This window comes from Tamandua tetradactyla, chromosome 1, assembly GCF_023851605.1.
Source record: "Tamandua tetradactyla isolate mTamTet1 chromosome 1, mTamTet1.pri, whole genome shotgun sequence".
NCBI lineage: Eukaryota > Metazoa > Chordata > Mammalia > Pilosa > Myrmecophagidae > Tamandua > Tamandua tetradactyla.
The window spans coordinates 4533805-4543900 of record NC_135327.1 but is presented as its reverse complement, the minus strand read 5'-3'; the positions used below and the strand labels follow the sequence as shown (position 1 = coordinate 4543900).

General features: G+C 54.9%; 1 long non-coding RNA gene across 1 annotated transcript; it reads left to right on the top strand.

Annotated features, from left to right (window-relative positions):
• Positions 1-1941: 1941 nt before the first annotated feature.
• LOC143689011 (uncharacterized) lies at positions 1942-6366 on the top strand. The gene is made up of 3 exons (XR_013178468.1): positions 1942-2037; positions 5114-5238; positions 6185-6366. It is a non-coding gene; the product is annotated as an uncharacterized LOC143689011 (long non-coding RNA).
• The last annotated feature ends 3730 nt before the right edge of the window (positions 6367-10096 follow it).

Sequence of the window (10096 nt, the reverse complement as noted above, 5' to 3'; positions counted from 1 at the left end):
CTTCTGACCTTCAAAACTGTAAGAAAATAAATCCTTGTTGCTTTGAGTCTCCACGTTGTGGTAACTTGTGGCTTCCTGTCCCGTTCGCCCTGCCCCCCGCCCCTCCCCGAGGCAATGCCCCGGGCTGGCTCGGACCCTGGGCAGATGGTAAGGGGTTCCTGGGCCTGCAGCTTCTGCCACCTGCTCCTCCCCACATGCTCTGGGGGCTGGACAGAGCAGCGTCTTCCCCGGACTTCACGCTCCCCTGTGTTTTCTGGCATCCTGCCCACACCTCTGCAAATTGCTCCTTTATTAAACTCTCCTCAAATCACCCAGTGGGACAGTATCCTGCTTTCTGTTGGGACCCTGACAGATGTGCTAAGGGTGGGGTGACTCAGGCAGTGGGAGGTGTGTCTGAGCAGCTGGGGGTCCTGAAACGCACTCCCACAGCCCTGGGCTCACCATGGCGCACCCCTGAGCCACAAACGTTGATTTGTGCCCTGACAGCCTCAGCCCCTGTGGTCAGGAAGCCCCAGCCCACCTCCCCGAGGCTGGGGGCCAGGTCCACAGTGAATGAGGACATTTCTCAGGGTCGGGGTGATGGGGACCCCCTTCTCCGACCAGGCGTCCCCTCTGCGCAGTCCCCAGGGGTCCGGGCCCAGAAGCCCTGCAAGGGGAGCCCCGAGATCTGAGCCCCCAGCCCGTGCCCCAGGAGGCTTCTCCTCTCGCCCTTTCAGACGGGCGGCAGGGGAGTCCTTGTTGGGCGGTGGGAGATGGGCGGTTTCATTACATCTCGTGTCTCGGCAGCGCTGCGCCGGCCCCTGCGTCGCCCCCCACGTTGTCCCGGTTCCCTTTGCGCCCCCTGTTTCGTTGTCCGCTCACCGCGAGCCCTGCTGCCCTCGGGGAGACGCAGCTCACTGCTGTGTGGGGCTGCTTCCCTCTGCAGGGGCCGGGTGGGGGCGTCCGGGGGGTGCACGGGGGGCCGGGTGGGGGCATCGGGGGTCCACGGGAGGACGGGCGGGTGGGGTCAAGGGGGGAGGGGGTTCTGTGAAGGAAACAGAAGCATCAACAAGGGGAAACTGTGGGGAGACCCCTGTGGGGCCTCAGCCTGGCCTCGTTTAGAGGAAAATCTCCCATGAAAGGGGGTAGGGGGTACAGAGGAAGAGACTTAAGGCGGAAAAGAGAAGGGAGAAACAGCCCGAGTCCTCTGTCGAGGGAGTGTTGCAGAATTTAATTCTAGATGAAATGCGTTCTTGTTTGTGTGCAATTAATTTTCCTCCCAAGTGAAGGGTTTTGTCTATTGCTCCAGGGTCTCAGTCGCAACTGAGATCCCCCCTCCCCCAAAATAAAGGAAGCATGGGCCCCTCGGTCCCTCTGTGCAGGCTGTGTCAGCAGGCTGGGGGAGCAAACTTGCTGGGATGGGTCCCTGCATCTAGAAGGAAAAACAGACTTGAGGAAAACACCTTCAAATAGAGACTTGGCCCCCGCGGGGGTGATGTCACTGGGAGCATGTGAGCAGGACTGGTCTCCAGGGCTGAAGTGGCCTCGGGATCCTGGCTCTGTGTGGGGATTTGAAGAGGGGAACTCAGACCCTGTCCGTGACCTCTGGAAACCAGAATCACAAATTCAAATGCCTAAAGGGGCCAGGAAAGAGGGAATGTCAGGGCAGGGGGCTGGCTGGGTCTCTTCAACTCGAGCCTATTTGTCTGCAGAGTATATATGTGGGTGAATACTTTACTTCCACAAAGAAATAGGTACCCTTGTTTTTCTTGAAAAATATGGATCTCTTAATTTTTGTGGTTTTTGCTTTAAACAAAGAGATGGCAAACTACTTTCCTATTGCTGGGTAACAAATGATCACAGACAGAGGGGCTTCAAACAACACCCATTAATGATGTCACAGTGTAAGTCAGGAGGCAGTTCCCGCACCCTGGGGCTCACCAGGAGGAAATGAAGGTTCTGGCCAAGGCCGCAGGTCTTGGGGGGCTCCTGGGGCCGTGGACCTTGTGAGACCCCAGGCCCCCTTCCAGGATCGCTGGTTGTTGGCAGCAGTAATGGGTCAGGTTTTGAGCTTATCTGCCTTCCTTTCTGCTTTTAAAGATTTATGCAATTACATTGGGTCCACCTGGATAATCTAGGCTAATCTTATTTTAAGGTCAAATCTTAATTATATCTGCAAAGTCCCTTTTGCCATGTAATGTAGTAAACAACTCCAGGTGGTGGAGATTATGAGGACCAAAATTCTGCCTTTCATAGATGAGTAAGGAGTTTTTTTTTAATCATGAAAAAAAAAAATCCAGCAGTCTAAGAGAGATGATAAGTAGTGATGACTTCATTCTCCTTGCCCGAGACAACATGTGCTGGAGACTATGCAAATCGGAGACCATAGTGCAATTCAAAGAGGACAACTGTGGCTCAGCTCAGGTTAAGATTTGTTCGGTTAATATTCCCAAGGAGCTTGGTTTGTGTGGAAGGATTCAGCAGGCCCCATCTACACGGCCCTGGTCAGATGGTCTGGAGGTCCTCACCCGTGTCCTCAGACCAGCTAGGACTGGGCTTTGGCTGCTCCGATGGAGACAGTGGCTTAGATGAGACGGACGTTAGAATGGCATGCTTTTGTGGCAGTTCTCCAGGAGGCTCTCAGGGGCCCACTGTCCCTCTGTCTTCCTGCTCCCCCCGGCCCATGCTGTTCAGTTCATCACGTCTGCATTGAGAAGAGGGAAGGATGAGGAGCAGGGCAGCCCTCACCCCTGCTGCGTCCCCTGGCCGCCCCCACGTGGCCTTGCCCCACTGCAAGGGCGGCTGGAGACCCTCGCCCTCATCTGGGGCTGCCACGCACCGGCCCCAGCGCTGCTCTCCCAGGGCGTGGGCTGGTGGAAGGGCAGCTCGTCTCTGCAAACACAGAGGAAGTTGACAGATTCTGAGTGAAACAGACACAAAATCCAAAGTCCCCAAAATAATTCTCAACTAACTTCCAGTTTTAATCCCTAAGAACGGGTGTTATTTGGTTTTGGATCTTTCCAAAAAGTTTTGAAGCAAAAATGTTTGCTAAATCGATGTCACCACATTGTGTTTCATCAGTAACTTCCTGTTCTCCTTCATAATTTTGGGTCCATTGGCGTACCAACTGAAATACTTATCACTTTCTTTTTTATTCTAAGCAAAGTCAACTTTCAGTTTTCCAAATGAATTTATTTTAAAGGGAAACTGTATGAATGATAATGAAAATACATCATATCAAAATTGTGGGGGATGCAGCTAAAGAATGTGAAAAGGGAAATATTTAACTTTTGATGCATATTATTAGAAAAGAAGTGTTTTAGTTTCCTGAGTGCTAAAATAAATGCCATGCGATGGCTGGCTTAACAACAGGAATTTACTGGCTCACGGTTTCGGAGGGGGGGAGGCTGGCTGCCTCCTGGGGCTGGCACTGAGACTTCCCAGCAGCATCAGGGTCCCTTGCTTTTCCATCACATGGCCATGCACATCGTGGCGTCCTCTCCCTTCTCCTCTGGGTCTTGGTGACCTTGGCTTCTGGCCGCTCCTTGGGGCTTCTCTCTCTCTCTGCCTGACTCTCACGCTGCGTGTAAGGACTGCGCCATGGGAATTAAAGCGCGATTCAGTGGGGCCAGCCCTTGGCTGGAGTCATGTCTTAAGAGCTCCTGTTTTCTGTGGGTCTACACCCAGCAGACGGTGGGCCACGTCCAAGGCCACGTCCACATTGGGGTGGACATTCAACCCCCCACGAGGTGAAAGGGAAAAAATTGATGACCTAAGTTTCCACATTAAGACACCAGAGAAAAGATGAAACTACACTTCAAATAAGGTGAAGGAAAAAATGATAAGGAAAATATCATGTATCAGTGTAATAGGAAACAGAATACAGACAAAATTAACAAAACCAAAAGTTAGTTCTTTAAAGAGATGCATGAGATTGATAAACCACTAACTAGCCTGATTGGGGGCTGGGGTGGGGAGGAGAGAAAACACACTTACACTGAAATTTGAAAGGGCTTACCACCAAAGTTGTACAGATATGAAAGAGTAAGGACCCCTGACACTGTGCCAAACCTTAGGGACACCCAAATCAATAGGCCAAGCCCTTGATTGTGAGCTTGTTCTTGGGAAGCTTATGTAGGTGGTGGAGAAGCTTGGACTACCTATAGGATGCCTGAGAGTTACTTCTGGAGGAGCTCTGGTGTGCTCAGATATGGAATCACTCTAAGCCCAGCTCCGCAAGTGAAATCACTGCCCTCCCCCCTACATAACCACACTCTCCTGGTTTGATCAGGAGAGACCCTCAACGCACCCAGGGATTCCTTTTGCCTCTAGTCATTTGGAAATCATTTTGGAAATTGTCCGAATGCCCAAGCTCCCACGGACAGCGTCGTCTCCCGCTTCAAAGGCAACGGTCCCCGTCTTGGCATCTCCTGTCCCTGCACAGGCCTGGCACAAGCTAGAGCACAGAAAAGGGGGCTTCGTGCTGTGCCCGGCAGGGGCGGGTGGGAGGCAGGGCGGCTGTCCTGAGGGATGCGTCCCACCCCCACCCCCATGCCTGGATTTATCTGGTCGTTTCCCCAAACCTTGTGGTCAGGATTGCCTGGGAGGGGGCGCTGTTGCCCGGGGGGGGGGGTGGCGCTGTTGCCCGGGGGGGGGGGGGGGTGGCGCTGTTGCCCGGGGGGGGGGCTGCGGTGCATGACAAGCCTTCACCCCACCGCCAGGGTGCTGTGTTGATGTTCCCCAGGCCCCCCACCCTGTTTGTCATCGCTAAGTAAGACGGCGGCTGATATTTTGGGGCACTGTGGATATCCCGCTCCCCCCAGACCCTCCCCATGGTGGTTGGGCGCCCATCAAGAGCCTCACTTGAGTCCATCATCGTGCTGCAGTGACAAAGGTGATTTCCTAGCCCCAGTCGCCAGCATTCTTTTGTCAAGAACACTGGCCCCTTCTCCCAACCTTTATTTTAAAGTATTGCTGTGGAGTCACGAATTATTTCTTTATTCCATGCATCCACATCATTACCATATTTTTTATGCTCAAATATTTCTAAATTTAGACAGGGAGCGTCTTATTCCACCATCTGTTTCCTTTTGACTTGCCCCTTCATCCCTACTTTTCTTTGTTCACTTCCTAGCTTTCTGGTATAAGACAACTGGCTGAAATCTTCCAAAATGCCAGTACCATGAAAGACAAAAAAGGAGGGATGCTGTTCTAGGGGACAGAATCGTCACGACAGCTGGCAGCAATGCATGGGCCTTGGTAGGATTCCAGAATTTAAAAAAGCTCTAAATTTGGACTGTACATGGGATTACATTTCTGTCTCATCACTAAATAACTTGGGGGTAAAAATGGTTTGGGAAACTTGAAGGAGAAGGTAATTTTTTAAGGCCACGTGTGCTGATGTTTTAGAGGTGAAACGAGTCTGCACCGTACTTTCAAGTGGTTTAGCCAGAAAAGGGCAGATACATGTACACACATACACACACACACACACACGCACACGCATACGCACACACACACACACACGCACACACGCACACAGTAAATAACACACATAGAAACTGGCCAAGGTGGGCAGTTTCCAGCTGGCAGGGTGTGGGCACTACTCTGAACTTTGTTATGGCATAACATTTTCCAAAATCAAAAGTTGGTGAAAATAAAATAAACCGAAACTAAAATAAGCCAGACAGGAGCAGGTATTCCAGTCAGGGACCCGTCTTTGACCCGCTGACTGTTGTGGAGATTTCTCCCATCCCTGCTGCCCCTTGTGAGTGAGGGACGGACACAGCCTTTTTCCTTTGAACTCCGAAGGGGTAAAATCCAGGCAGATTTGAAGAGCAGTTGCTTCTCTCTGTCTTTCAGGAGAAGGACAATGAGGAAAGAGGGAGGGAAGAGGGAAGGAAGAGCGGCAGGGATTTCGATCAGCAGTTCTGAGCCAGATATTTTCTCATACGTTATTCATCTATTTTCAACGACAATCTTTAAAGGACAAGAAAACTAGTGCTTAGAAATGTCACAAACTTGTCCTCCAGCCACAGGGTGAAAACTGGTAATCTCAGGTATTGACACCCAGTAAAGAAATAGGATCAAACCAGTTCACCGTAAGAAAAGAATGACTAAAACCTACCTACACAGAGAGACTTGAAACTTTCTGACTAGGGTTTATCAGATTAAAAATTTTTAAATTAATAAATTAATTTAGCAGGAAGGGCTACGACCTTTGTCGACAGCTGCGGGCCTCTCCCTCGGCTGGACCTTGGCCCCAAGGGTGAGTCTTGGAAGGCAGATGACACTCCTGCTTCGATGGATACATTTCCCAGGACATGGACCTGGCAGGAGCCCCGCCACTGGGGACCCCCACCACCGTGGACTCCTGCCACCGGGGACACCCGCCTCGGGGCTGCCGCCAGGGACCCCTGCCACTGGAGACCCCCGCCTCGGGGCTGCCACCAGGGACCCCTGCCACCGGGGACACCCGCCTCGGGGCTGCCGCCAGGGACCCCTGCCACCAGGGACCCTTGCCATGGAGGACCCCTGCCGCCGGGGACCCCTGCTTTCACAGTCAAACACAGAAGGACCCCGGGGGACGTGGCCAGTGGGGTGAGCCTGTGAGCGGAAGTTGTATCTACTCAGCCCCCGGCCCTGGCCAGTGAGCCCCAGGGATCAGAGCTCCAGCGGCATGAACAAAGGGGCTCCTTAAATGTGAGAAAGCTCCTAAGGAAGAACCTGGTGAAACAGGAAGGCTTCACCCGCATCCTGTATCACACTGACTGTGGCCAGGATGTGAAAATCGGGGTATTCTCCTTGGGGTGAACAGGTGGGTTACGTATTCCACCCTTCCCCAGCCCCCTCCCTGCCATGACATTTGCAGCTCTGAAAGGAAAGGAAACTTTTTCTAACTTAAACGGTGTTCAATGGAGCCGCTTTCTGATTGCACTCCACTGGAGACAGACGCAAATTAGCCAATTAAGGCAGCTCCGCAAGCCACATTCCACATTCAGGCAATTTGCTGTTTACTTCCCACGTGGACAAGGAACCTAAAAAAGGAACTAAATCAACATCTCGGAGTGAAACATACCCTTGATGAATTAAAGTGAAAGATTTCTTGATTATTTAAAGCGTCTGAAATGATTCTCGGTCCAAGGTTGAAAAGTCAACAATCCTACCCCAGACACAGTTTCCATCATTCATTCCAGAAAAGCTTTATTCAGGACCGAAGGTGTGCGGGCGGGCTGTGGGGCCTGATGGTAAGATGGTGGGAAGAGCACAAGGACAGGAAAATATTAATCAAATAATCAAAGAGATGCAACAGGTCGGGTCCCTTTTCTGCTCCCATTTCCTGTGGTGGAGAATCCAGGGAGCTGGTGGGGGTAGGTGTGGGCAGAGGGACTGGGGGGTGAGGGGAGTTGGCTGTCCCTGCCGACCGAGGCGTGCTTAGGTGCAGCTGTGGAGGAGGGTGCGTCCCAGGACAGAGCTTGGCTGCCAAGTGGCCTGGCCAGAGCCCACTCCAGCGCCCCTGCCCCCCCTCCCCCAACGGGACCTGCGCCTGCTGGGAGTGCTGCTCGCATTGAGTCAAGCGCTGGTTGTTTACGCTCCTGTTCGCATGTGCTGGGCCTGAGAGGGGGGCTGTTTTGTTACAAAATGAACCCCCTTCCTTCCCCAAAAGTGCTGTGGCTGGCATCATGTCTGAGCTCCTGGACTGGCTGGTGTCCAGCTGTTCTGATGGCAAATGGTGTCAGCATGGGGACAGCTCCTGGGACATGGTGAGCATCAGTGAGGGTCATGGACTGACCTAGTGATGTCAGAACAGGACCAAGAGGTGCTACCAGCAGGTGCTGAGAAGTGACCCGGCCTGGTGTCTCTGGGCTCAGGGTCGCCTTTGAGGGAAGGGGGTGGGGGAGAGGCAGGGGCTGGACCCAGGGGTGGCTGGGGGCAGCTGCCCATTTCCATGGTGTAAATTCTCCCCACGGCGGATGGCCAGCCACCGCCGGAGGCGTCACCAGCAGTTCTCATGGTTCCCAAACGTTGCACATAGGCTGTCAGGGCTGAGCTGGCCTCTGCCTGCCCGGCTGACTGACCCGGTGCCTTCGGGGTCCCCCAGTGGACGGTGGGAGGCGGCAGGGGCTGGGTGGGGCGTGTGCGTCCTGCTGACGGAGCAGAGCCGCTGACACTGAGTGTCTGGCCAATTCTGACCAGGTAGCCTCCCTGCCCCGAGAGCAGCAGCAGGATGGGGGGTGCAGTAGCCTCCCCGGGGAGCCGGGACCGTAAGTGGGGAGGGGGACAAGGCCCCCGGGGGCTCCAGAGCCCTGGAGGCTGTTGGGGAAACGGCCCTGCTGTGCTCAGGCTGCAGAAGTCCAGCTGGAGGGAAGGGTGGCAAAAGGCCCAGCTACAGCTTTACAGAAAACACTCGGAAAACGTTAATATTTTATTAACGCTGATTATTCTAAGAGCACACTTACTGCTCTAACCTAAATGCTAAATATGAGATGAAAACTCATCTTCATCAATTTTAGTTTTGCTTCCTTAGATAAAACCCTAACGAAGCCTTTTGTTCAGAAAAGGTGGCAAGTTCCTAGCAGCGGGTAACTGGACAGAGGATGGGGGGCTGGGGCACAGCAGGGAAAGGGCTCTGGGGCAGGAAGACCTGGAGCCGAATCCCCACGATGCCAGCTGCTAGCCAGGCACCTTCCTGTGCCTTGGTGTCCCGTCTGTAAAACGGGCAGGGACCTGTTGCACGTGCGTCCTGAAGTCAACGCTTTAAGTCACATGAGGCCCTGGGGACAGTGCCTGCCTGAAGTGAGTCCGCGTAAGTGTGTATTAAATGAGTCACAAAGCCTTGGTACCTAATTTAATTGCATTTATCTCAGATGCCCCTTTCAGGTGGATGAGTGGTCCCCAGGGAACAGAGCAGCTCCTGTGGGGCCTGTGGCCCCTGCCAGAAGGAGAGGCAGGATGGTGCTGTGGGAGGGGCTGGGGGCCCTGCCTAGCTCTGGGCTGGGCTGGGGGTGGAGGAGCCCCCCAAGAGGTGACATTTCACCTGGGACCTGACAGGTGAGCCGGAGGCAGGTAGGCCTGGGGTGGGCTGGGCATGGGGAGACCCTTCAGGAGGGGGAGCAGCATGTGCAAAGGCCCCGAGGTGCTCGAGAGCCTGGTGGTCCAAGGCCTGAGGAGAGGCCAGTGGGGCCTGGACAGGGTGGACAGGGTGGTGAGGGGCAGGACAGGAGGCCCGGGGCGTGGGGCAGTTTAGGCTCCGTCCGGAGGCTGTGGGCGCCCTGGAGGATCAGGGCAGGGGCGTGGCGGGATCAGCTGCGGTCCCGGATGTTCCCAGTTATGGGGGGCTGGTCTCCTGGGCTGGGCCTGTCTGTCCCGCCCCTCCCCCCACTGCCCGTAGTGTAGGGAGTAACCGGGATGGGCGGGGACCCCTGCTCCGGGCCTTGGTCACATCTCGGGAGAAAAGCAGGCAGTCTGCCAGGACAGGACGCATCATCAGGGAGCTGCGGCCAGCGGCTCGGTCCAAGCGCCTGGTGGGGATGGAGCTCGTCCTGGAGCCTGAGCGGGGCCGGAGGGGAGGCCAGGGCGTGGCCGCGACCCCGCTGTGGGCGGCCCAGGGGGTCGGGACGGAAGCCCTGGCCGCGGGCCGGGTCCCCACAGGCTTGCGGGGGTGCGGGGGACCCGGAGACGCAGGCCAGCTCCCCGCCACCCCTGAGCATCGTCCGGGCAGGGAGCGGGTCGCACGTGCCCCACTGCTCCGTGGCGTCGCTGCCGTGAACTGACCACCCGGTTCCGGAGCGCGGGGAGCGCGGGGGGGACAGAGGAAGGTCCTAACTGAAAACAGGCGAGGCGGTGACGGCCGGTCCCCGGGACATGCGTGGACACTGGGAGCCATTTCAGCCGCTCTCGTCACTCAGCCTGTCGCTGCCCTGCCTGGCGCAGGTGAGACTGTGAGTTCCAGCGCGAAGGTCTCCTAGTTAAATCTTATTTGTCAGCGAGGCAAGATGCATTTGTGTTTCCAAGGGCTTTCATTGTTATAAATGTTCAGTGCTTCCTCTGAAAAATGCTCCTTTTCTGTTCAAAAGCGCTGAATTGCTGCTATTTCCTTCCACCCCGGGAGGAGGAA